Source organism: Hibiscus syriacus, unplaced genomic scaffold (assembly GCF_006381635.1).
Source record: "Hibiscus syriacus cultivar Baekdansim isolate YM2019G1 unplaced genomic scaffold, ASM638163v2 tig00111942_pilon, whole genome shotgun sequence".
NCBI classification, from domain to species: Eukaryota; Viridiplantae; Streptophyta; class Magnoliopsida; order Malvales; family Malvaceae; genus Hibiscus; species Hibiscus syriacus.
This window is the reverse complement of record NW_024063218.1, coordinates 391215-418334: the sequence shown is the minus strand read 5'-3', so window position 1 is coordinate 418334 and position 27120 is coordinate 391215. Positions and strand designations below refer to the sequence as shown.

The 27120-nt window shown below is 32.5% G+C and overlaps 1 long non-coding RNA gene and 1 pseudogene across 1 annotated transcript; both read left to right on the top strand.

The window, feature by feature from the left end:
• Positions 1–2009: 2009 nt before the first annotated feature.
• LOC120173250 lies at positions 2010–2856 on the top strand (annotated as a pseudogene).
• Positions 2857–3793: 937 nt separating this feature from the next.
• LOC120173251 lies at positions 3794–4162 on the top strand. The gene is made up of 3 exons (XR_005521041.1): positions 3794–3904; positions 4004–4071; positions 4148–4162. It is a non-coding gene; the product is annotated as an uncharacterized LOC120173251 (long non-coding RNA).
• The last annotated feature ends 22958 nt before the right edge of the window (positions 4163–27120 follow it).

The window sequence follows — 27120 nt, the reverse complement described above, 5'->3', positions numbered from 1 at the left end:
ATTTTCTCAAAGAGCTAGGAGGGTAGTCAAGTTTCTACCTTTATTAGTTTTCTTGAAAGAGAAAAGATGGAGCAGAAAAAGAAGATAGAGGACAAGAAAATTATGAAAATGAGGGAAATAGGGGGAGTGGTTAAAGCATAATACATCACCCAAATTAAAACAATTCAACAACTGTTTTCAAGAATGACTTAATTCCCCTTTTATTCCTTCAACTCTCACTTGGATAATAAAATGATCTTCATTCTATCAATTGGGCCAAACTCAAGCCCACTTCCAAACTTAATTTGGTCCAAACTATTCTATAAGTCTATTGGGCTCGTTTATGAACCTCGGGTTAACCCAAAACTACTAACTCGAGGTTCGAGACGTTACAAGTCAAGTTTATGAAATTTAAGTTAAATCAAATATATTTATTTAAATTTAATTATAATTATTTATAATATTACGATACTAAGTGTTTCATTTTAAATGATTCTATTTAACCACATATGATATGCATATATTTTTTATATTCATTTTTTATGTGTGCAAATAAGATTTATAATGTTATTTAATAAATAAAATATCATTTAAAATTATATAATATATTTATACTATTACTTTTTTTAAAAAAAACAAGTAGGTTTTGAGGACAAAATATTGATGAGAGTACTAATTGGAAGAAGAAATTGAAAAGAGTTGCAATCATAGGACCGAATTGAATAAAACACAAGATAGAATGACTAAATTGAAAAGAGTATAAATTTATTGTCAACTCGAGAATTTGAAGTTACATATATATTCTAAAGTGGTTGAAGAACATTTGTTTGAATTGGTAAAAAATATACTTAAAACGAATGGAGAATTGAAAAAAAAGGTTAGAGATCAATTCACAAAACTATTAAATTACTTAGTTAAAGATTACAACTTCGATATAATTTGTGGTTTTTTCGGTTAATTTTACTTTAAAAGTTCAAATTCCAAGAATTTAAAATTCAAATAAAAAAATTAAGTTGACACAAATAATTTAAAATTATCAAATTTATTTCGAGTGGATCGAAATTTGTTTGTCCCTATTTCGAGGATGAATAGAAGATAAGATGGGAAAGATTGAGGAGGTTAGATCATAATTAATTGTGTTCAATTAGGGCATTGATAATAATCTGACTATCGATTAAATTTGCACGTGCGCCACTTGTTTCGAGTTAATGTATGTTTCATATTTCAAAATAATGAAAGATTTTAGGCAAAATTAGGTTTAAGGTTTTGGATTTCTATCTTTTTCTAAACAATTAATCCATTGGACCAAACATGGAGAGTTGTAGAAAATGGGGACAGACACATACAGGAAGTTAGCAAGTATAATCATCGGTATCTATTTATTGATCGATTAATTCGGATTAGATACTACAAAGGCAAGATCGACCCTCTTAACTGAGTTTATTCCATTTGCAATCGTCAAAATTCGAATCATTGACCTTGCTTAAGTTAAAATCTAATTCCTCATCCTACTAGACCAATTGATTGTTAATACATACATGTTTATAGAAGCAAATCCACATCCATAAAAATGATCAACTTATTTTGCAATTTATCAGGGAAATAAATCTCGCGCTCGAAAAATTAATTTTAATTAAATTTAAATGTAATTATAATCAAAGCAAATTTTGAGATAATTTTTTCCCGACGAAGGTTCAAGGAAATTTACTTTACAGAAACTCGGCCGTCGTTTCATTCAAATACTGTCATTTTAAATTGTTGCTGTTGTTTTAACATACGCCACTATTGTACAAAATGGGATTTTGTTATCTGAATGTATCATTTTAAAAATGAAAATCAAGGTGATAATTATTTCTAATTATTTATTAACGTGACACGTTAATTAAATCTGAAAAAAAAAATCCTAAACTGTCGTGTGTGATATCTTTGCTTTAAGAAAGCTACTTTTATATGGTATATATAGAGTTTATAAAGAAGATACCCAACTTCTATATGTAACCTACCACAACCATAGTAGTTTCGAGCTGACATTTCCAGAGCGTTCCTTTCTTCTCCATCTGTTTATCTGTTGATGTTTTTTTTCTGTTTCTTAAAATTTGTGTAGAATTTTACCCAGATTTTGAGATATTTCTGGTGTTATTATCGGTGGTGGATTATTGTGGTTTAGTTAAAAGAATACGTTATGGGAGAGGAGGAAGCCACTGAACCCAAGGAGATGCAACAACCTGTTAAACAAGACATGGAGGAGGATCATGGACCATCACCCCATATCCATGAAAGTATGATTTCTCTCTGTTTATAAGCACTTTGAATTGTTCCAGTGATTTATGAGATTATCAGGTTATTGTTTCCAGATTCTTCGCTTGCAAGAGTTGAGGCTGAAAAAAGACTAGCTTTAGTCAAAGCGTGGGAGGAAAATGAAAAGGCAAAAGTAGACAATAAGTAAGCCACAATCATCTCTAAATTCTGTACAAAATCCTTATTTTAAGCAATTTAGAATTCTGGGAAATGTTGAATCAGGGCACATAAGAAGATATCTGCTATTGGATCATGGGAGAATACCAGAAAGCTGATGTAGAAGCACAGCTAAGGAGCTTCGAGGTAACCACTGAACAATTTGAACTAGCTTTAGATTACTGAATTTGACCAAGGGCTTCGTTTTTTTATAGGAAAAACTGGAAAAGAAGAAGGCAGACTATGCTGAGAGAATGAAGAGCAAAGCGGCTGAACTCCGTAAGGAAGCAGAAGAGAAAAGAGCGATGGTCGAAGCCGAGAAAGGCGAAGAGTTTCTCAAGATAGAGGAGACAGCAGCTAAATATCGTTCAACTGGATATATACCGAAGAAATATCTTGCATGTATCAGCAGTTGACATCTTCAACTGATATTTAGTAGGAGAATTTTTTTCCTGGAATTTGGTTTTTCTTTGCTTATGTTGGCTTGTAAGTCGGACATTCTACTATTGGTGATCATCATTTTCTCTGTGCGTGAACATGTAGATTGAAAAGTAATATTTAATATATGGATCATCCTTGGAAAACTTGGTCAGGGAGTGTGTGCATCTCTATCATTCAACATAAAATGTGGCCCTATTCTTAGAACAATGAAGTTGTAGATTGTTTCCTGTAACGTTTCTTTTGATAATGTCTCTTTTGGTAACTATTCTTTCGATAATCTCTCTTTCAATGAAGTTTATTCCGATAACTCCTTTTTTGATAATATCGTTTATTCCCATTTTTTTTAGTGTAGCACATAGAAAGGTAAAGGAATTAGATAAGCCTAATTCTAAGGCCCTACTATAAAGTCTAGGCTTATTTGTTACCATCCATGGAAGGCCCCGAAGCCGTGTTGGGTTGCCCCCCATTGAGTTGAAGCCTCCAAATTAAAATGGAATTTTGCAGAAAAAGTTACATGGCATCCACACATGACACCTTTAGAACCTTTTCCCTAACAAAACTCCAGCACAGCTGATTCCACGTGGCGAAACATCAGCGGATGCCAAGTTGAACTGCCATGCGAGTGTTACCCTGAGGCCTGAAGAATAGATTATGTCACTCATATCTTCTTCTTGCTTCATTCCGTAGTTCAAGCTATGTTCAACAAGCCTCGACGATATTGTTGTGTCGGAGCAAGAGAAAGAAGTGGATGATAGAGTAGGTGATTTTACGTTATTGAAAAGGCCTGAACAGGTAAGTGACTGCACAGAGATCAGTGAGAAAGTAAGGCAATTTGAAGATTTAGAAGCTGATGGGGAAAGGGTTGAGGCAGAGATAGAAGCTAATACGCTGGGTAATGCAACAAAGGGTAGTGTCGAGGAAGCATTATGGTGATCAATCTTTGAAAGAAACATCGAACTCCGTTAAAGCAGAAACTGTTCCCACCAATCCTGAAGATTATGGTGATCTCCCTTCTGTATCACCTCAAGAGGTCAGTTTAGTGTAGCTTTTTTCTCCTTAAGTTATTACTGCTCATTTTTGGAACATGACTTGTGATGTCTGATCATCTTGGCGTCTCATACAATTATAGGATAGTGACTGGACCAGGGCAGAAGATCTGCTTAAGACTGGACATGCTCTAGCACGAGAGGTTTTGTCGTTAGTGAAACTCTTCTATTATGCCTAGTTGCATATGTATACATTTTCATGACTCGATTTTACTGCTTCATCATAGGTATCTTTTGGTTCTTTAATTGGGTTTCTGCCTTACCGCAACCTGGCTCCTAAACAGAAGTTCTTAGCGTTTGAATCATGGTTGAGACAGAAGGGCCTAGACCCATCTGATTATAAGCAGCACTTAGGAGTCATTGGAATTTCTGATCTAATGAACAAGAACTCTTCTCTGGATTCAATCTCAGATTCGGAAAACAACAAAATTTGAGGGAAAGTTTTCACCACATGAAATTTGAAGATCTTTTGAGGATTTATGATCAAGATAAGCTTAAATTCCTGTCCTCATTTGTCGGTCAGGTATGAATATATATAAATATATACACACGCAGTGAAACAAGTTTTTTGGATCGTTTAATTAACCGAGTTTAATAGCTGAGATTAAAACTTTTAAATGGAAGATTATCTATTTTTCTTATAAAAATCTACTCATTTTTCTACTATTAACCTCATCCATCCATTTTCTCTCATCCAACAACCCAAAAAATATGTAAAACTTAGGTTTTACGCTGTGTCAGTTGATCCTACCTGTCATTCTCTCCAATATATATATTAAATTGTGTTATTGATTTCCATATTGTATATTAAATGTACTTGATATTTACAGAAAGTCAAAGTAAATGTGCTAATGGCTGACAGAAAGTTCAGAGAACTTGTAGTTTCTCTGAGGCCAAAAGAAACGGAAGAGTTAATAGAGAAAAAGAGAAATGTTAGAGGTGAGTAGCTGTATGATGTTTCAATATTTCCTTAAATATATAGATATATATGTTGGTAATATTGACTGCAAAATCACTCCGTTAGCACTAACTAGAAAATAAATAAATAAATAATTTGAATCAATCGAATCCGTGTTGTGGTAAAATCATTGCCTGGAAATGAACTCAGCCCGATGTGTGTAACCACTCCAATAGGCGTATCGTCCCCAGAGGTTAGCACAGTCGCTTCAAATTTCATACATCCGAAATTGGAGTGAACTACTGGTAGTACTGCTCCTCTGATCGTCGGAAAGACTTAGAAGCTTAGAAAGATTTTAGAGAATTGAGAAATGTTTGAGTAAATTATGGATGAGTTGAGAGTGAAATGAGCTCTCTACTTATAGGATGCGACCAAGGTAAAAACGTCTAAAAATATTAGAATTAAAATTCTAATTTAATTCCAGAAATTTAAATCTTTGTAACTCATGATTTTAATCATATGAAACTACTGAAATAACACAATGAACCTGATTCATTATGTAAAATCAACCCATTTGTAGCTCCATAAATAAATTTCCGTAAATCTTGTAACCGGCCCATTAACAACTTGTTCTTTATCTTGAACAAGGATGTGAAATATGTTGAATACATTTTGATATTTCGATATAACAAATTAAGATAAATGAATTTTAAGATTTTCTAAGCATATTCGATATAATTATTCGAATACGAAAATTATTACTCCAAGTTTTCAAAAGTCCATTTCAATCCTTACTCAAGTGTAAAATTAAGTTTCAATCTTAAAATATATTTGAAACAATTTTTACAAAGTATTTCGAGCCATATTCGAGCCAAAAATAAAAATTATTTAGTATGGTATCGTACCCCCTATAGGGTACCGATACCCCTGTGAACACTTTGTTTCTGAGAAATAACAGAACGCTCGAAAGGTATCGATACCCCTCCCATAGGTATCGATACCCCCATGCAATGGTATCGATACCCCTAAGATGGTACCGATACCCTAAGGCATATAACAGTCGAAATATTTGAATTTTACACTACAGGTACCGATACCCTATGAAGGGGTACCGATAGCCCCCACGCTCCAAGCTGTTTTATTAATTGTTTTCACACTCAAACGGCTCCATTGACTCCACTACTCATCCCCAACGTTCAGAATCATTTGAAGGTGTATTTAAACAAGCTTAGAAGCCATTGATCAAGAACAAGAAACAACAAGCAAAGAATCAAGAGAGAATAAAAGAGAAAGCATCAAACCTCAATTTTGAGCATTTCAAGCCTATTTTTCATTCAATATTCATTTTGCTTTCAAGAACACTACTTGTACTCAATTGTATTCATTTTTGAGTGTTCTTTTCTTTGTTCTAGAATTGTGCAAACAAACTACCTTGTGAGGATTTCCTTGTAAGTTTGCAAATTTGTAATCTTCTCTTTGAGAAAGAGTGTTCTCAAGAATTGGGTATATTCTTGAGGGTGTTGTAAGGTTATCTCTTTGGCCTCAAAAGAAAGAACAAATTAGTGATTTTTTTGGAAAATCCTTAGTGTGGATAAACTAAGGTAGTGGACGTAGACTTTGGTTGAGAAAGTCGAACCACTCTAAATCGCTGTGCAAATCTTTTCAATTTTCTGCAAAAGCTTCCACCAAAATTTTTATTGCCAATTCACCCCCTCTTGGCCGATTCCGTCGATCGATTAACTCAACAATTGGTATCAGAGCTTGACTCATTTGAAGGTTTAACCGCCTCTTGAGTAGATCCGGGAAGAGTTACATCGATAATCAAAGTCATCAATGGCCACCACTTCAAACGTCGACTCCGGTCTCAATTCGATGCCCGTCAATAAGCCTCATTTCTTCAATGGAGCTAACTATGCCTATTGGAAGAATAGGATGATGTATTTCATTCAAGCCAGTGACATGGGAGCATGGAATGTTGTAGAAGATGGATATATCAAACCTCTCACTCATACAAGATTGTGGAGTGAAGGAGAGACAAGAATGTTCCAGCTCAACTCCAAAGCTATCCATATCATATTTTGTGCTCTTGGACCAGATGAATATGGAAGAGTTTCATCTTGTACAACCGCCAAAGAAATATGGGATAAACTACAAGTCACTCATGAAGACACCGATGAGGTAAAAGAATCTAAAATTAGTCTTCTAACACATAGCTATGAAAATTTCAGGATAAAACCAAATGAATATATCAAAGCTATGACGGATAGATTCTCAACTATTGTCAATTGTCTCAAATCATATGGAGAGATCATTCCTAACGAGAATCTTGTGAGGAAGTTAGTTTACTCACTTCCAAAATCATGGTAATCTAAGAAGACGACAATCATCGAGGCTAAGAACCTAAAGTCCTTAACGCTTGAAGAGCTAATCTGTTCTCTCCTCACTCATGAAATGATGCTTGAAGATGAGGTGGATCTCAATAAGATTGAAGAGACATCAAAGGAGAAGGAGAAGAAGAAAAACATTGGAGTTGCTCTCAAATCCACAAAAGATGAGAGTGATTCGGATGACGAGGAAATGACATTGTTTTCCAAACGGTTCAGAAAAATGATGAGACATTACCGATGAAGAAAATTCAAACGAAATGAAGGCCTCAAAAACGAACCAAAAGAGAAGGACCCGATCATTTGCTATGAATGCAAAAAACTGGGGCATGTCAAATATGATTGCCCACAATTGAAGAGAAAGAGTCAATCAAAGAATAAGCACAAGGCTCATGTGGCTACATGGAGTGATGAAGAAGGTTCCGATGAAGAGGAACAAGAAGTAGCAAACTTGTGCTTGATGGCATTTGGGAAAGATTCTAAGGTAACCTCTAACTCATCTGATTTTGATGATTTATCTTATGATGAGCTATTAGAGGAATATAATGGGTTAGCTTCGGATTATGAGAAATTGTTTTTAAATTATAAAAATGATATTTCAAAATTGAAAAATGAATATAAACTCATATCCAAAACCAACAACGATCTTGAAAGTAAAATCAAAGATTTGCAAATCAAACTAGAAGAGTTTGAAAAGAAAAATTCGGATTTGCAAAATTTACTTTCAAAGGTCAATGATGATCATCAAAAGAAAATTGATGATCTTAAAGCTTCTTTTGATAAAGTTGGAACAAAACGTTTTGAAAAAGGAGAAAATTCAAAATCCAACTTGTTAGAAAAAGTTTTAAAAATTACAATCATAGAGGTCCCCGAAGAACCTCTAATGGAAAAATCGTTAGAAGTATGTGGGTTCTTAAAGAACTCATTACTACTAAAGATAAAGATATCCTACACAAATGGATACCTAAGGGGACTAGGATTTTGGAAACTAATGAATATGGACCCAAAAGAATTTGGGTACCAAAAATAAAAAATCAATCTTTGTTTGTAGGGAAAGGAGTATTGCTACAAGGCACGGGAAACAAATTCAAATTCATGGTACCTTGATAGTGGATGCTCAAGACACATGACCGGAGACAAAAGCCGGTTCATAGAGCTTAACGCCAAAAATGGAGGAGAAGTTACTTTTGGTGATAATTCAAAAGGTCACATTGAAGGTATATGTACTATAGGTAATACCTCTTCCATACAAATTAAGAATATTTTATATGTGAATGGATTAAAGCATAATATTTTGAGTATTATTCAATTTTGTGATAAAGGATTCAATGTCATGTTTGAAACTAATGGTTGTAAAGTTATTGACATTGCATCTAATCGGATTATGCTTGTTGGTCATAAAATAGGAAACATTTACATGGTGCATTTAGATTCTATTAATGTGACTAATTTATGCCTATTTGCAAAAGATGAGCAAGATAGTTGGTTATGGCATAGGAGACTAGGACATGCTAGCATGAGTGTTTTGCAACGGTTAATTCAAGGAGACTTAGTAAGAGGGCTGCCTAAACTGAAATTTGATAATGATAAAATCTGTGATGCTTGTGCTAAAGGAAAACAAAAGCGAGTTTCTTTTAAATCCATTAATGACGTATCAACTAGTAGAGTATTACAACTGATCCATTTAGATCTTTTTGGGCCATCTAGAACTACTAGCTTGGGTGTGAAACAATATGCATTTGTCTTGGTAGATGACTATTCTAGATATACTTGGGTTCTATTTTTAAGTACTAAAGATGAAGCATTAGAAAAATTCATCACGTTTTCAAAAGTAATCCAAAATGAAAAAGGTTACTCTATAACTAGTGTTAGGAGTGATCATGGAACTGAATTTGAAAATCTTGGATTTACTGATTTTTGTAATTCTAATGGTATTAGCCATAATTTTTCAGCACCTAGAACCCCTCAACAAAATGAAGTTGTTGAGAGGAAAAATCGAACTTTAGAAGAAATGGCTAGAACCATGTTTTGTGAAAACAATTTGCAAAATATTTTTGGGCGGAAGCCACAAGTACCACTTGTTATGTTATTAATCGAGTAATGATTAGCCCATTTTAAAGAAAACTCCATATGAACTTTTCAAAAATAAAAAGCCTAACATTAGTTATTTTCATCCTTTTGGATGTAAATGTTTTGTTTTAAACAACGGTAAAGACAATCTTGGCAAATTTGATGCTAAAAGTGATGAAGGAATTTTTCTAGGTTATTCCTTAAATTCTAAAGCTTATCGATTATTTAATAAAAGAACTTTAGTTTTAATAAAAGAACTTTAGTTGTAGAAGAGTCTATACATGTTGTTTTCGATGATAACCTCCTTCCGAGGAAGGATTCTTGTGTGAATGATGATGTAGGTATTATAAATACAAATGAAGTTAGACATGACGTTGGAGAACCATCATCAAAAGAAGAAACGAAAAATGAGGAAACTCATGATCCTCTCGAGAATCCAACCATTGAAGAAAGGGAAGTATCTTATCCAAGAGAGTACAACTATGTCAAGGATGGTGAAATTATAGGTGATCCATCCAAAGGGGTAACAACTTGATCTTCTCTTAGAAATATTTGTAATTATGTTGCATTTATCTCATGCATAGAGCTTAAGAATATTAAAGAAGCATTAAAAGATGAACATTGGATTATGGCTATGCAAGAAGAGTTAAATCAATTTGAGAGAAGTAAAGTATGGACATTAGTTGAAAGGCCTAGTAATAAATCTACTGTAGGTACTAGATGAGTATTTAGGAATAAGCTTGATGAAAGTGGTAATATAGTGAGAAACAAGGCTAGACTTGTTGCTCAAGGGTATACTCAAGAAGAGGGCATAAACTATGATGAAACATACGCTCCCATAGCTAGAATGGAAGCAATTAGAATGTTATTAGCATTTGCATGTTTTCATGAATTTAAATTATATCAAATGGATGTTAAAAGTGCATTTTTAAATGGTTTTATAAAAGAAGAAGTGTATGTGGAACAACCTCTAGGTTTTGAAGATTCAAAATTTTGATCATGTCCTTAAATTGACAAAAGCTCTTTATGGTTTAAAACAAGCTCAAGAGCTTGGTATGAAAGATTGTCAAATTTTTTAATTGAAAAAGGTTTTTCAAAAGGGAAGGTTGACACTACATTGTTTTTAAAGCATAAAGGTAAATATTTATTAGTAGTTCAAATTTATGTTGATGATATAATATTTGGTTCTACTAATGACGTTCTTTGCCAAGAATTTTCTAAGCTAATGCAAAGTGAATTCGAGATGAGCATGATGGGGGAGCTCTCATTTTTCTCGGGACTCCAAATCAAGCAAAGAAAAGATGACATCTTCATCAATCAAGCTAAGTATGTAAAAGATATGCTCAAGAAATTTGGACTGGAAAATGGAAAACCTCATGACACTCCAATGAGCTCATCAACAAAGCTTGACATAGATTAATGTGGTAAATGTGTGGACGTTAAATTATATAGGTCAATGATTGGTTCTTTGCTCTATCTAACTGCAAGTAGACCGGACATTATGTTTAGTGTTTGCTTATGTGCTAGATTTCAATCATGCCCTAAGGAATCACATTTACTAGCTGTTAAGAGGATCTTTAGATACCTTAAGGAAACTCCTAGTTTAGGACTTTGGTATCCTAGAGACTTAGCTTTAGCTTGTATGCCTTCTCCGATGCGGATTATGGAGGATGCAAATTAGATAGGAAAAGCACCTCCGGTACTTGCCAATTCCTTGGAGATATGCTGATTTCCTGGTTTTCAAAGAAACAAAATTGTGTTGTATTATCTACCACTGAAGCAGAATACATTTCAGCCGGTAGTTGTTGTGCACAAGTTTTATGGATGAAACAACAACTTTTTGATTATGGAATTGAAGTAGGTACCATTCCTATCAAGTATGACAATACTAATGCTATTTGTCTCACTAAAAATCCCATCCAACACTCTAGAACTAAGCATATTGAAATTAAACATCACTTCATTAGAGACAATGTCGCTAAGGAAGATGTAGTTCTAGAATTTGTTGATACTTTGCACCAATTAGCGGATATCTTTACAAAACCTTTAGACAAGGAAAGATTTTGGACACTTAGGAGAGAATTAGGTTTAATTGACCTATCTTCACTTAGTGTTTAAAATAGTTTTTAGCACTTTTAAGAATAAATGAAAAATGCTTATAATGGTAATTTTTGATTGCATTCATTGCTATTAGTTAGGGGGAGTTTATGTTGCTTGATGAAAATTAAATTTATGTTCAAATGTAGCTTAAAGATTAATTTGATTGATTGAACATGATTAATTTTCAAAATATGAGTTTCCAATAGCATTTTGAGTGTTTTAACACGGATTTTTGACATTTTTGTGCATTAGGTATCGATACCCCTAGCACTGGTATCGATACCCCCTTTGAATAGGTATCGATACCCCTAGCACTAGTATCGATACCCCCTTTGAATAGGTATCGATACCCCTTCAATAGGTATCGATACCATCCTTGAATGGGTATCGATACCCCCTGATGGTATCGATACCCTTATCGGGGTCTGTTTAATAACAACCCAAAAACCTCATTCTTTCATTCCCTCTCTTCTCTAAAGCTTTGCCGCCGTTTCCTCTCTCATTCTTCCTTAATCACCACATTGCTTCAAAACATCAAATTTTAGTTGAAATTGGGTTGCATACATCATCCAATCATGCTTCAATCATTTATTTGTGCAAACAACATCAAATTCCACTCAATCCGAAATTTTTAAGGTATTTTTCAAAAACTTTTATCTTATCAAATTTTGAACTTAGGACTAGTTTGAATTAGTTCTAGGTTGAAATAATTATCGGGCATTGATCATATGATGTTTCTAAACTATATTCTACAACTAATTTCATCAAAAACACAATATTGTTCAAAATCTTTCAAAATTTCGAAATATAAAATTTTCTTATTATTTCGAAAAACATGAGTTTAATTGATGTTTTTGATTCAATTATGTTGTCTTTATGAAAATCATACATATTATGTTTCTCAAACGTTATTTTCAAAATAGTTTTCAAAACTTTGCCCATTAGGATTGTTTTAGAGAACCTTGAAATATTGAGGACTCATTTGAGTTTTGGGATTGATATATATTTGCATACATGTGTTTTCAAAATTGCAGGTTACCTATTCTATTCCGATTTCATAAGACATGTCTCACAAACAACCTAGGTCATCCTCTAGTCGATCAAACCGACCTCAAAACCCTCCTCCAAACCCAAATCCTCCAAATCCTCCTCAAGTTCCTGATCCTATTATAACTATAAGTAATTCGTGCTTTAATGAACCTGGACGTAGGCAAGATCTCTACTATATGTATTCTCATTAATTTGAGTCATATAAAATTCGTGAAGAACGCATTCTGTCCCTTCAAGCTATGGTAGATATGAACTTTAGATATCTACCTATTATTAGATTGGAAATTTGATAAACTCTGTCAACTCGAACAATTGTTACCAACAACTCGTTCGAATTTTCTATTCCAATGCCGTTTGCATTCAAAATCAAGCACAAAAAGCAACCATAGGGATCCGATCCTATCTTCTAGGTCAATTCATTCACATTGATTCTCAGTATATAGCTAATGCTCTTGGCTTAGATGATAATGGATTATGCAATGAAAAACAAATTGTCGGTTCCCGTTATAAGGTTAGATCGAGTGCGAGTGTCTTAGATCATCACGATCGATTACTTCATCTTATGATCTCTTGGTGGTTTAGACCATCTGGAGGAAAATACTCCACTCTTAGAGCCTTAGATTTATGGTGGATACATTGTATCCAGAATAATATGAAAATTAATCTTCCTCATATCATCTTTTCTGTTCTCGTTGTCATCGTTAATCTCGTTCCTAATAAGAAAACCTGTCCAAGTCTAGTTTACGGTTGTCTACTGAGTAACTTGTTTAAGAAAGCCAAGCTTAAGGTACAACTTGATGTAGCCATTCCCCTCAAAAACCAAATTAATCTTCTTTCCTTCGAAATCGGGATGGACAAAGAATAAGGATACTGGTGAATGGATTCGAACCTCTGAGGAAACTCCGGGAGCTAGTTCTTCACAAGCTTCACCAGGAGCAGACGACGATCCAAGCTTCAAAAACTAATGCAAGATATTGACGAAGCTGACGATGAAGAACCAACACCTCAAGAAGATCACATGCCTCTATATTTCTGATCATTTATGGAGAACATTGATATAAGGCTTGCATCCATCGATTCAAATCTGACTGCTACCACTGAAACGATGAATCGTCGTTTCGATTTGTTGGACGAAAAAGTCGATGCACTTTCACGAGATGTGTCCAATATTTGGACACATTTATCTTGTAATACCCCAAAAATTCAAACAATGACCAAAATGAGAATTTGGAAAGTTTGATGGTCAAAGTAGAAAATTGGGAAAACGTTTAGGGAATAAGTGATAATTTCCTAAAAAGAATTTTATTCCATAAATATATGGTTTACTTTTGAGATTGGAGTTTTATGGAAATCATATGGTTGGATTTGGAATTTAGTAAAGAAAGGGTTAAAGCCGGTAAGGAATCGGTAAATTCCGATCGAATTGGAATTCTACAAAAATTTGAAGGATGTTATAAAATGGCTAGAAATATTATTTTAATATTTTGGATCAGAGAAATTTGGTCTGGAAGTGTGCAAATTTTCAGATTTAACCGAAACAGTTGAATTTAGTGACTAAATCGCAAGTTTTGAAAATTTCAGGGCATTTTCGTAGGTCAAAGTCAATTTAAATTATTTTGACTTTGTAATAATCAGATGGCTTGGTTTTTTTTTGGTAAATAAGAAGATTCATTAAGGTGATTTAGTCTTATTCCAATTAAATGAATTTTATATTCATTTAAAGTTAGATATAATCTAAATTGAGATGAAATGTTTCCTAAATTTCATCCAAATTTGCTCTCTTCTTCTCCAAAACAGATGTGGTCTTCTCCTAAGGTAAGAGCAAGCTTTAACTCAATTTTCAAGCAATTTCTTTATGATTATGAGTATGATGAAGATAGAAAAATTGTTATATGGGAAAAGGCTATCATTTGGTACCAATATTGCATGATAATCTTGCTTGATTCAAATATTCCCAAATCTAGAAATTTGGGTTTATACAATGATTTTTGAAATTGATGATGATTATTGATGATTTTGAGGTTGTATGAATTGATGAAGAACATAAGGATGGGGTTAAAGAAAAACAGTTTAGATTTTGGGAATTACAGTGGGTTCGAAAATTCACCAGAATATATATAAAAATAATTTGGAGGTTATTTTTATATATTGTGTTCATATATGGATCTAGTTTGGTTTAAAATAAACGGGGATCAATTTTAAGTTATATACAAAAAGATATGAATTTTTAACCAAGGAAATGTCAGAAAAATCGGACAGCAGAATTCTGTACAAAACAAATTCTGTTGGTGAACTTTGAAAATTCACCATAAATTGTACAGAATGAATTAGAAGGAGTTATTTATATGGATAGATTGGTATTCGAGTCTAGTTTTTAACGGAAGAAACGGAATTGAATTCCAATGTTTATATCAATACATAATAATGATTCTTTAAGGGTAGTACGAATTGTCTGAATTCTGGAAAATTGATGGGTTATTGTATAAGTGTTGTATAATTGATGTACTATGCTGGAAATTGTTGTTCAGGAATTGAAATGAATGTTAGATGTGAAATAATTTCAATACTGGAATTTTTGGTATTAAGAATCTAGGTGATAAAATGGTGAAGGACCATTTTGAGTAAATTGGAAAAGTGGGTCCAATGTTAAAGGAATTAATAAGTACTGAATTATTTGGTGGAAATGAGTTTGAAGTATGCTATGGAATTATTTTGGAATATGGTTATTTAGTACAATACTAACATATGTATTGTTATAAATTTGTGATTTATACAGATCATGGTTGATTTGCAATTGAAGCAAGTCAAGTATAAAAAGGGTATATTATGGACAATAGTGAGACTCATATATTTTGAAAGACATAAAGTGTCAAGGTGAGTGCAATACATGCATGAAATTATATGATGTTCTATACATCATAAGGAAGACTTGCGATAAGTCGACCTTGTTTATATCGGCATGATTTTATATCATTTTTATAAATTGACATTGAGATGTCAGAGTATGAAATTAAAATGCATTGATCATGAAAACAAATGTGATATTTTACCATGAATGTTTTCGGGTATGAACCGCCCAATGTTAAATTTGATAATATACTTTGCCATGGATGGATCGAATAAAATAGACTATATGCCCAAGTAAGTCATTGAGGGACAGGGTATAGTTGGCATGCCATAGAGTATAGCAGATGCAGGTTTATAATAGACTTCGGTGCATATGGTGGGCACGACCTTATGTGTAATACACTTCGGTGTATATGGTGGGCACGACCTTATGTGTAGCACTACGGTGCAAATATTACTCCAATACCCAGGGTCCTCAGGGTTGTATATTGGGTTATAGGCTATGGTTTATGGTTTATTGCTTAATAAATGGTAAGCATACAAATAAGCTTACGAGCTTTCGGAATAATGGCAAGTATATGGGTAAAATAAGCTTATAAGCTTATGGAATTTAAATGGTAAGTATATTGGAAAAAATATAAGCTTACGAGCTTATGGAATTTTAAACGGTAAGTATTTTGGTAAAATAAGCTTACGAGCTTATGGGATAAATGATAAGAGATTTTATATTATTTTGATCATGGTAAAATATTGGATATGTTAGTAAAATGATTTTATGGAAACTCAATTTTTGACATTGAAAATCATGCATGAATTGTATTGCACTGTTAAATGTTTTAATTGCCTCACTAAGTTTATACTTAGCGTGTGATGATTTTCACGTGTAGGTAAAAAGAAAAGAATAAGAATAAAGAGTTTAAAACGACATCAAGCATCGAGAGGTATATTTCAATATCAGTAAGACATCCTATTGTGAAATTTGATTTTGGATAGTGGCATGTAATTTGAAAATATTCAATTTATTTGTTTAATTAATTTTGGAAATTTTTATAGTGATGAAAGGTGAATTTTTATGAATTTATATGTAAATTTTCGGAAGTTACAGTAGCATGAACAGTGACCATGGTTTTAAGCAAAATTTTCCAGATTGTAAAAGGGGTACCGATTCTCCTGCTACAGGGAATCGATTCCCCCACTGTTCACTGTTCATCGTCACTATTCACTATTCATAAAAAAAAGTCTTTCGAATTAAATTGGTTACAACGAAACGTAATTTTATATGATATGATATTTTTATAATATCATTTACTAATTTAAGAAAATAAATTTTAAATCGCTCTCAAATTATGAAATGGTTTTAAAAAAAAATACGGGTGACATCTATAATCTGTATAGGTATAATTATACGGGTTATGGGTGTTACATTTATTGGTATCAAAGCTACAGTTTAGCCGATTCTAGGACTAAACCAATGCTATTTTGAGTTAAAAAGTGTATACATGCCACTAGGATGTCAAAAGTTACTGATATTTGTATATATACTGTGATGATGTTTATAGGGAGTAAAGTTACTCTATACTAAAGTATGATGATTCTGACTATGTTCAGATGTTGGAAATGAAAGATAAAAGTAAGAAAGTCGAAATTGTGTAAAAGAAAGTCGAGATTGAAATCGACAAAAAGGGAACATATATGACTTATATAAAACACCTTAGAATGGTGGATTGTTGTAAGGGACTTTTCTCCATTTTGTGCAAGAATTGATTTAAAAGTTTGAAAGGCTTACAAGAAAAGCCGAATCGGATGAGGATCCAAAGGATATTTTTGAATCTGTGATGATTCTGAGGTTTATCCAGGTAAGCTTAAATAATTGAGAAATATTTAAGCTAAGCATTAAATTATTTAAATCATTGATGATTTGAGTAAGTGAAATTGAGTAAGCGGTAAATATGATTTCCGCTAAAAGTTTAAAGAAAGTTAAATTATTAGGGAATCAAATGGTTATGAGTTGGATTGAGAATAAATATCAAGTCCATAAAATTTGATAGAGTTACCTTGTGAAGGTAAAAATAAGGAAATGGATTGTTTAACCTTCCATGCTGAAATGAATTATTGTATAGATCGAGATTGATTCTCAAGAACTTGAAAAGTGTCAAGTTTGTATTGATAAGAAAAAGAGTAAATTTGTTTACTAGTGTGATTTTAGCATTAACAACTATGAAGTTATTGCTATAAATTTATCAAGTTTTCTTATTGAATGATGTGAAAATTGAGACTTTCATTTGAGATTGAAAATGTTTCAACTGTTCAAAAATATTATTTTTGGATCTGGAAAAGTTATAAATATTTCCTTAAAAATGAAATAAGGAATTATGAAGTAGAAATATTCAATTCTACTTGATACCGAGTGATATTATTGTGGAAGACCTATGGGTCACGGTCACGGTCATGATACAAGTGTTAGACGGACAATTGGTAAATGTCCGATAAAGATTTAAGAGTTTTGTTATTGATGAATCTGATGGGATTATCATTAACGAGTTTAAGATCATTTTGATCATGATTTGGTTGTCTCTATAATAAGGTTGGGTTAATGGTCGCAAGAAGCGATTAATTTAGAAAAATGCAGAGAAATTAAAAATTTTAATGATTGATGAAAAAGTGAAATCATCAATAAGTGATATCAGCAATGGTTACGATTAAGATGATGTAAAAAGGATGCATAGTTTTTCTAGCTAAGGTGGTAGATACTCAAGTATCTGAAGTAAGATCATATGATATTTTCATAACTCGGGAATTTCCATATGTCTTTCTAGATTTATTATTTGGGTTACCTCCAGATTGAGAGGTGGAATTCAATATTGATGGTTATTAAGGCATTGATCCTGTATTTATGGGTTCATATTGAATGGTTGCGATTGAGTTAAGAGAATTAAGAACCAATTGCAAGAGTTGATATATTGAGGGTGTAATAGACCGAGTAGTTCACATTGGAGTGAATTGGTGTTATTTATAAAAAAATGGATATGTGCGATTATGCATAAATTATCGATAGTTAAATAGAGTAACTATCAAGAACAAATATCCTATTTTGAGGATTGATGATTTGTTTTATCAGCTTAAAAAGGAGCAGCAATGTTTTCAAAAATTGATATTCGAATGGGATATCACCAGTTAAATTTTAAAGAGAAAGATGTTCCAAAGATAGTTTTCAGGAAATGGTATTGACATTACAAGTTTGTAGTAATGTTGTTTGGTTTGAAAAATGCTTTAACAACATTTATGGATTTGATGAATCAAGTATTTCAATTTTACTTGGATTAGTTTGAGGTGGTATACATTAATGACATTCGGGTATATTCGAATACAACGATAGAGCATGATGTTCATATTGTATTGTGCTCGAGTTAATTAAGAATAAAAAGTTATATGCCAAAATGTCAAAGTGTGAATTTTGGCTATCAGAAGTTGCTCTTCTTGGTTATGTTGTCTCGACATAAGGTATAAAAAATTCAAGCAATATTGGAGTGGAAACCTCCAAAGAATGTTCAGAGGTCCGAAGTTTTTGGGACTTGTTGGTTATTATCGAAGGTTTGTGGAAAAAAACTTTTAGATGGTTGTTCTCTTTGACCAAGCTCTTGAGAAAGGATGGTTCATTTGCTTGGACTAAGAAATGTCAAGAGAGTTTTAAAGCTTTAAAGAATATTTTAACAAAAGCACCTGTGTTGGTACAACCCAAATTGAATAAAAAGTATGTGGTGTATAGTGATACATCTCATAAAGAGGAATTAAAGAAAGATATTCTTTCTGAAGCAAATTATAGTCTTTTGACTATGCATTCAGGTGGGAAAAAATGTATCAGGATGTACAGAGTCATTTTGGTGGCCACGTGTGAAAAGAAATATTACTGAGTTTGTGCTTCATGTTTGACATGTCAACAAGTAAAAGCTGAGCATAAAGTGCTTTCATAATTGTTGCAACTGATTTCCATTCCAAAGTGGAAATAGTAAAAAGTCCCTATGGATTTTGTTATTGGACTATCTTTGAAATCAAATAAAAAAAAGATTCCATTTGGGTGATAGTGACCGATTAATTAAATCGGTATATTTAATTTCGATGCAAATGGACTATGCATTGGATAAATATACAGAGTTATATATCAAAGAGATGGTTTGGCTACATAGAGTGTCTGTATCCATCATATTGGACATGGATCAAAGATTCAATTTAAGATTTTGGAAATAATTGCATAAAGTTTTGGGTACTCGATTTAAATTTCAGTACGATCTTTCATCCACAGATGGATGGTAAGTCAGAAATATTATTCATATATTTGAAGATATGCTGAGTGCATGTGTGATTGATTCCAAGGAATCATGGGAAAGGAAAAATATTTAATTTTAGTAGAATTTTCCTACAATAATAGTTATCAATTGAGTAACAATATGGCTCCATATAAAGTTTTATATGAGAGAAAATGTCGAACACCATTGAATGGGTTCGAGTTAAAAGATAGAAATTTTGTTGGCCCAGATTTATTGAAAGAGGTTTATGATAAAGTACAGATAATTCAAGAAAATCTCAAGATGATATTTAATCGGCAAAAGTCTTATGCAGACTTGAAGTTAAAAGAGATGAATTTTATGAAGGTGATAAAGTATTTCTCAAGGTATCATCTTGGAAAAATATTTTGCGCCCAAAACGCAAAGAAAAACTAAGTCTTAAATTCATTGGAATGTATGAGATATTAAAAAGAATTGGACTGATGGATTATCAGTTAACATTAACTCTGGAGGTATTTGGAAACCAGAGTTGGACAAAGTGTACAATATTTTTCATGTGTTGATGCTTAGAAAGTATCGATTGGATATTTCATATGTCATTTCATCAAAGAAATGCGTAATAAGATGATTTCTCTAGTCAAAGTAAATTAGCAAAATCATAATGTCGAGGACATTACTTGAGAAAGAAAGGATAATATGAAATGTGTAGATATTTTCATATCAAGTTGAAGATTTGGATTAAATAGTTTCCAAATATAATGATTTGCAAGATCTTTACAAAATTCTCAAAGTAAAGAGGAAAAATCGGAATTCAAGAAGTTGATAGAAGAGGTTTTTGCATAAGACGAGAGTATGTCTTACCAGTTCGTGCAACCCTAAATTAGGGCTACGAAATTTCAATGGAAAGTGCAATCCTTATAAAGGGGAGTTACGATTTTCATAGAAAGTTTTAAAATTCGAGGACGAATTTTCTTAAGGAGGAGAGAATTGTAATACCTCAAAAATTCAAACAATGACCAAAATGAGAATTTGGAAAGTTTGATGGTCAAAGTAGAAAATTGGAAAACGTTTAGGGAATTAAGTGATAATTTCCTAAAAAGAATTTTATTCCATAAATATATGGTTTACTCTTGAGATTGGAGTTTTATGGAAATCATATGGTTGGATTTGGAATTTAGTAAAGAAAGGGTTAAAGCCGGTAAGGAATCGGTAAATTCCTATCGAATTGGAATTCTACAAAAATTTGAAGGATGTTATAAAATGGTTGGAAATATTATTTTAATATTTTGGATCAGAGAAATTTGGTCTGGAAGTGTGCAAATTTTCAGATTTAACCGAAATAGTGGAATTTAGTGACTAAATCGCAAGTTTTGAAAATTTCAGGGCATTTTCGTAGGTCAAAGTCAATTTAAATTATTTTGACTTTGTAATAATCAGATGGCTTGGTTTTTTTTTGGTAAATAAGAAGATTCATTAAGGGTGATTTAGTCTTATTCCAATTAAATGAATTTTATATTCATTTAAAGTTAGATATAATCTAAATTGAGATGAAATGTTTCCTAAATTTCATCCAAATTTGCTCTCTTCTTCTCCAAAACAGACGTGGTCTTCTCCTAAGGTAAGAGCAAGCTTTAACTCAATTTTTCAAGCAATTTCTTTAGGATTATGAGTATGATGAAGATAGAAAAATTGTTATATGGGAAAAAAGCTATCATTTGGTACCAATATTGCATGATAATCTTGCTTGATTCAAATATTCCCAAATCTGGAAATTTGGGTTTATACAATGGTTTTTGAAATTGATGATGATTATTGATGATTTTGAGGTTGTATGAATTGATGAAGAACATAAGGATGGGGTTAAAGAAAAACAGTTTAGATTTTGGGAATTACAGTGGGTTCGAAAATTCACCAAAAAATATATAAAAATAATTTGGAGGTTATTTTTATATATTGTGTTCATATATGGATCTAGTTTGGTTTAAAATAAACGGGGATCAATTTTAAGTTGTATACAAAAAGATATGATTTTTAACCAAGGAAAGGTCAGAAAAATCGAACAGCAGAATTCTGTACAAAACAGATTCTGTTGGTGAAATTTGAAAATTCACCATAAATTGTACAGAATGAATTAGAAGGAGTTATTTATATGGATAGATTCATATTCGAGTATAGTTTTTAACGGAAGAAACGGAATTGAATTCTAGTGTTTATATCAATACAGAATAATGATTCTTTAAGGGTAGTACGAATTGTCTGAATTCTGGAAAATTGATGGGTTATTGTATAAGTGTTGTATAATTGATGTACTATGCTGAAATTGTTGTTCAGGAATTGAAATGAATGTTAGATGTGAAATAATTTCAATACTGGAATTTTTGGTATTAAGAATCTAGGTGATAAAATGGTGAAGGACCATTTTGAGTAAATTGGAAAAGTGGGTTCCAATTTAAAGGAATTAATAAGTACTGAATTATTTGGTGGAAATGAGCTTGAAGTATGCTATGGAATTATTTTGGAATATGGTTATGTTAGTACAATACTAACATATGTATTGTTATAAATTTGTGATTTATACAGATCATGGTTGATTTGCAATTGAAGCAAGCCAAGTATAAAAAGGGTATATTATGGACAATAGTGAGGCTCATATATTTTGAAAGACATAAAGTGTCAAGGTGAGTGCAATACATGCATGAAATTATACATGGATGTTCTATACATCATAAGGAAGACTTGCGATAAGTCGACCTTGTTTATATCGGCATGATTTTATATCATTTTTATAAATTGACATTGAGATGTCAGAGTATGAAATTAAAATGTATTGATCATGAAAAAAATGTGATATTTTACCATTAATGTTTTCGGGTATGAACTGCCCAATGTTAAATTTGATAATATACTTTGCCATGGATGGATCGAATAAAATAGACTATATGCCCAAGTAAGTCATTGAGGGACAGGTATAGTTGGCATGCCATAGAGTATAGCTGCTGCAGGTTTATAATACACTTCGGTGTATATGGTGGGCACGACCTTATGTGTAATACACTTCGGTGTATATGGTGGGCACGACCTTATGTGTAATACACTTCGCTGTATATGGTGGGCACGACCTTATGTGTAATACACTTTGGTGTATATGGTGGGCACGACCTTATGTGTAGCACTACGGTGCAAATATTACTCGAATACCCAGGGTTCTCAGGGTTGTATATTGGGCTATAGGCTATGGTTTATGGTTTATTGCTTAATAAATGGTAAGCATACAAATAAGCTTACGAGCTTTTGGAATAATGGCAAGTATATGGGTAAAATAAGCTTATGAGCTTATAGAATTTAAATGGTAAGTATATTGGAAAAAAAATATAAGCTTACAGCTTATGAAATTTTAAACGGTAAGTATTTTGGTAAAATAAGCTTACGAGCTTATGGATAAATGGTAAGAGATTTTATATTATTTTGATCATGGTAAAATATTGGATATGTTAGTAAAATGATTTTATGGAAACTCAATTTTTGACATTGAAAATCATGCATGAATTGTATTGCACTGTTAAATGTTTTAATTGCCTCACTAAGTTTATACTTAGCGTGTGATGATTTTCACGCGTAGGTAAAAAGCAAAGAATAAGAATAAAGAGTTCAGAACGACATCAAGCATCGAGAGGTATATTTCAATATCAGTAAGACATCCTATTGTGAAATTTGATTTTGGATAGTGGCATGTAATTTGAAAATATTCAATTTATTTGTTTAATTAATTTTGGAAATTTTTATAGTGATGAAAGGTGAATTTTTATGAATTTATATGTAAATTTTCGGAAGTTACTGTAGCATGAACAGTAACTACGATTTTAAGCAAAATTTTCCAGATTGTAAAGGGGTACCGATTCCCCTGCTACAGGGAATCGATTCCCCACTGTTCACTGTTCATCGTTACTATCACTATTCATAAAAAAAATCTTTCGAATTAAATTGGTTACAACGAAACGTAATTTTATATGATATGATATTTTTATAATATCATTTACTAATTTAAGAAAATAAATTTTAAATCGCTCTCAAATTATGAAATGGTTTTAAAAAAAATACGGTGACATCTATAATCTGTATAGGTATAATTATACGGGTTATGGGTGTTACATATCTCCTCCTGATGTGCCAATGGACGATTAGGCCCTGTTCTTGCTTAGCTTTATTGGATAAAAACTTCAAACTTATTGTCTTCAACATTTTTGAATGCTTTTGGATTGTTTAACTTTGTTTGTTGGATGTTTGAATTTGTTTGATGGATTATGAATGTTTGAACTTATATTTCTATATATTTGGTGTGGTTAATTTATTTATTATTGTATCAACAACAACAACAACAACAACAATACCCTATTCCCATATGCAATGGGGTAAGGGGGAGGTAGGGTAGTAAACTGCCCCCAAACGCCAGGTTTGAGAGCAACTTCCGTGTAAGACCTCCAGCAGTCAGAAAATTAAAAAGAAAGATAAAATGCAATGCATGTATAAATAAATAGAATAAATACATAGCTGAAACATGCATCATATGCAGTCCACGTATGCGCGTCTTTAATGGGAAGTAATCCCTGCAAATAAATCTCTGCGTGAAAATCTCTGCATATAGATAGAAACGTAAGACCCGACTAAATTTTAAAAGATGAAACCTGAAGAGAAGGATACAAATAATCAACGATAGCAAGCTACAAGAAGGAATTAAGTCAAATGGGTTAAAACCTAAACTAAGGCAACACTACTCCGCTACCCTAGTTCTAAGCCTTCAAAAATTCTAATGACAGAAACGCATATAAAGTAAGAGTCATTGGAAATTATTACAAAGGCATTAAAAGGAAGACAGAGATGTTACACCCTATGTTTGTGACCCGTACTACTCGGCTACCCTAGTCTTAAGTCTCCATACTTTCCTATCAGAGGTCATGTCCTCGGTAATGGCTAAATCTTTCAAATCATATCTCAAGCAGTCTTCCCACTTCCTCCTTGGTCGTCCTCTCCTTCTGGCACCGTCAACTGTAATCGACTCTACCCTCTGACCGTATCCGACGGTTGTCGCCTAAGGACATGTCCAAACCACCGTAATCTTCCCTCCCTCATCTTTTCGGATACCGGCATGTCACATTGTTTATGAATATTGATTATGAAACTAATGGCTAACGTTTCTCTTGATTGTGATCTTAGCAGCTTAAGCTATATATATATATAATCAATTAGCTAAATGATTTTAAAACCTTGTTTAAAATCTTTTACGATTCTTTTTGATTTAACAAAAAGGGGGAGAAATGTTAAAAGCGTTTTAAAGAGAAATAGTGTTAGAGTAAGGGGAGTAATTTCAAAATTTGATTTCAAAATCTTAAAATTACCAAAATGTTTTGTTATATCAAAAAGGGGGAGATTGTTGAATACATTTTGATATTTCGATATAACAAATTAAGATAAATGAATTTTAAGATTTTCTAAGTATATTCGATATAATTATTCAAATACGAAAATTATTACTCCAAGTTTTCAAAAGTCTATTTCAATCCTTACTCAAGTGTAAAATTAAGTTTCAATCTTAAAATATTTTTGAAACAATTTTTACAAAGTATTTCGAGCCATATTCGAGCCAAAAATAAAAATTATTTAGTATGGTATCGATACCCCCTCTAGGGTACCGATACCCCTGTGAACACTTTGTTTCCGAGAAATAACAGAATGCTCGAAAGGTATCGATACTCCTCCCATAGGTATCGATACCCCCATGCAATGGTATCGATACCCCTAAGATGGTACCGATACCCTAAGGCATATAACGGTCGAAATATTTGAATTTTACACTACAGGTACTGATACCCTATGAAGGGGTACCGATACCCCCACGCTCCAAGCTGTTTTATTAATTGTTTTCACACTCAAACGGCTCCATCGACTCCACTAATCATCCCCAACATTCAGAATCATTTTGAAGGTGTATTTAAACAAGCTTAGAAGCCATTGATCAAGAACAAGAAACAACAAGCAACTAGAATCAAGAGAGAATAAAAGAGAAAGCATCAAACCTCAAGTTTGAGCATTTCAAGCCTATTTTTCATTCAATATTCATTTTGCTTTCAAGAACACTACTTGTACTCAATTGTATTCATTTTTGAGTGTTATTTTCTTTGTTCTAGAATTGTGCAAACAAACTACCTTGTGAGGATTTCCTTGTAAGTTTGCAAATTTGTAATCTTCTCTTTGAGAAAGAGTGTTCTCAAGAATTGGGGTATATTCTTGAGGGTGTTGTAAGGTTATCTCTTTGGCCTCAAAAGAAAGAACAAATTAGTGAATTTGTTGGAAAATCCTTAGTGTGGATAGCTAAGGTAGTGGACGTAGACTTTGGTTGAGAAAGTCGAACCACTCTAAATCGCTGTGCAAATCTTTTCAATTTTCTGTAAAAAGCTTCCACCAAAATTTTTATTGCCAATTCACCCCCCTCTTGGCTGATTCCGTCGATCGATTAACTCAACAAAATAGTCCAGGTTCATCTAAACATTTCTCAGATTAATATTAAAAACTGACCGTTTGAATTATTATTTCAGAAATTAATACATACAACCATTTGATCAGTTGTTACCCTTTGAAATTATAGAATTATGTTGCGTGTTGTGAGTATTATAAAATTATACACAATTAATGTACAAGTATACAAAATCATAAAAGTAATATAATGATGAGTGAGTATCGTCCTTAGGGATTAGTGGAGTTTATGAGTTTGGACATAACAATACACTAAATTATCTAAGTATAGTAATGATATTTATACTGATGATGCCTAGGTAAAAGAATCGTGAATGTAGGGTGGAATAATGGTGAAGAAATATGAATGAGTGAACAAATGTGATGTCGTGGCAATGGAGATATTTATAGTCTAAATATGTGAAAATGTCAAGGCAATGCAGAATAGTAAAAAAAATAAATGAAATAACTTGATAATCCTCACACGAGAAGCTTCTCGAGAATGAATGGTGGGAGAGTCACTTAGGAAATCCTATGTCGTGGCAAAGGATCATTTTTATAATTATGGATTAAAAATTAGTATCAACTTTGAATTGATTCAAGTGGTAAGTCGCTTGATTCTTTTTAAACAAAGTTTTAGGTTCGAATCTTTGTATATACAGAAAATCCGAAAACTCACCCACCAACACTAAGGTGGTGTTTGTTTTTACTGTGTAAGGTCTGCAAAGCTCTTATGTCTGCGCCGCGCAGACCACACGCAGACATTGGGCTTCGCAGACCGTTTTTTTAGAAGACAAAAGATCTTCTAACGTCTGCGCGTGCTCTGCGCGGCGCAGACGTGGTTTTATGTCTGTAGACGTCTTCTAACCTCTTCAAAGAGGTTTTATATTTAATTTAATTTTATATTATATTATATTATATTATATTATATATATTATATTATATTATATATTATATTATATTATATATATTATATTATATTATATTGATTTTAATTTTAATATTAATTTTTTAAATAAATTAATATTAATTTTTAATTATATTATAGATATTAATTTTAA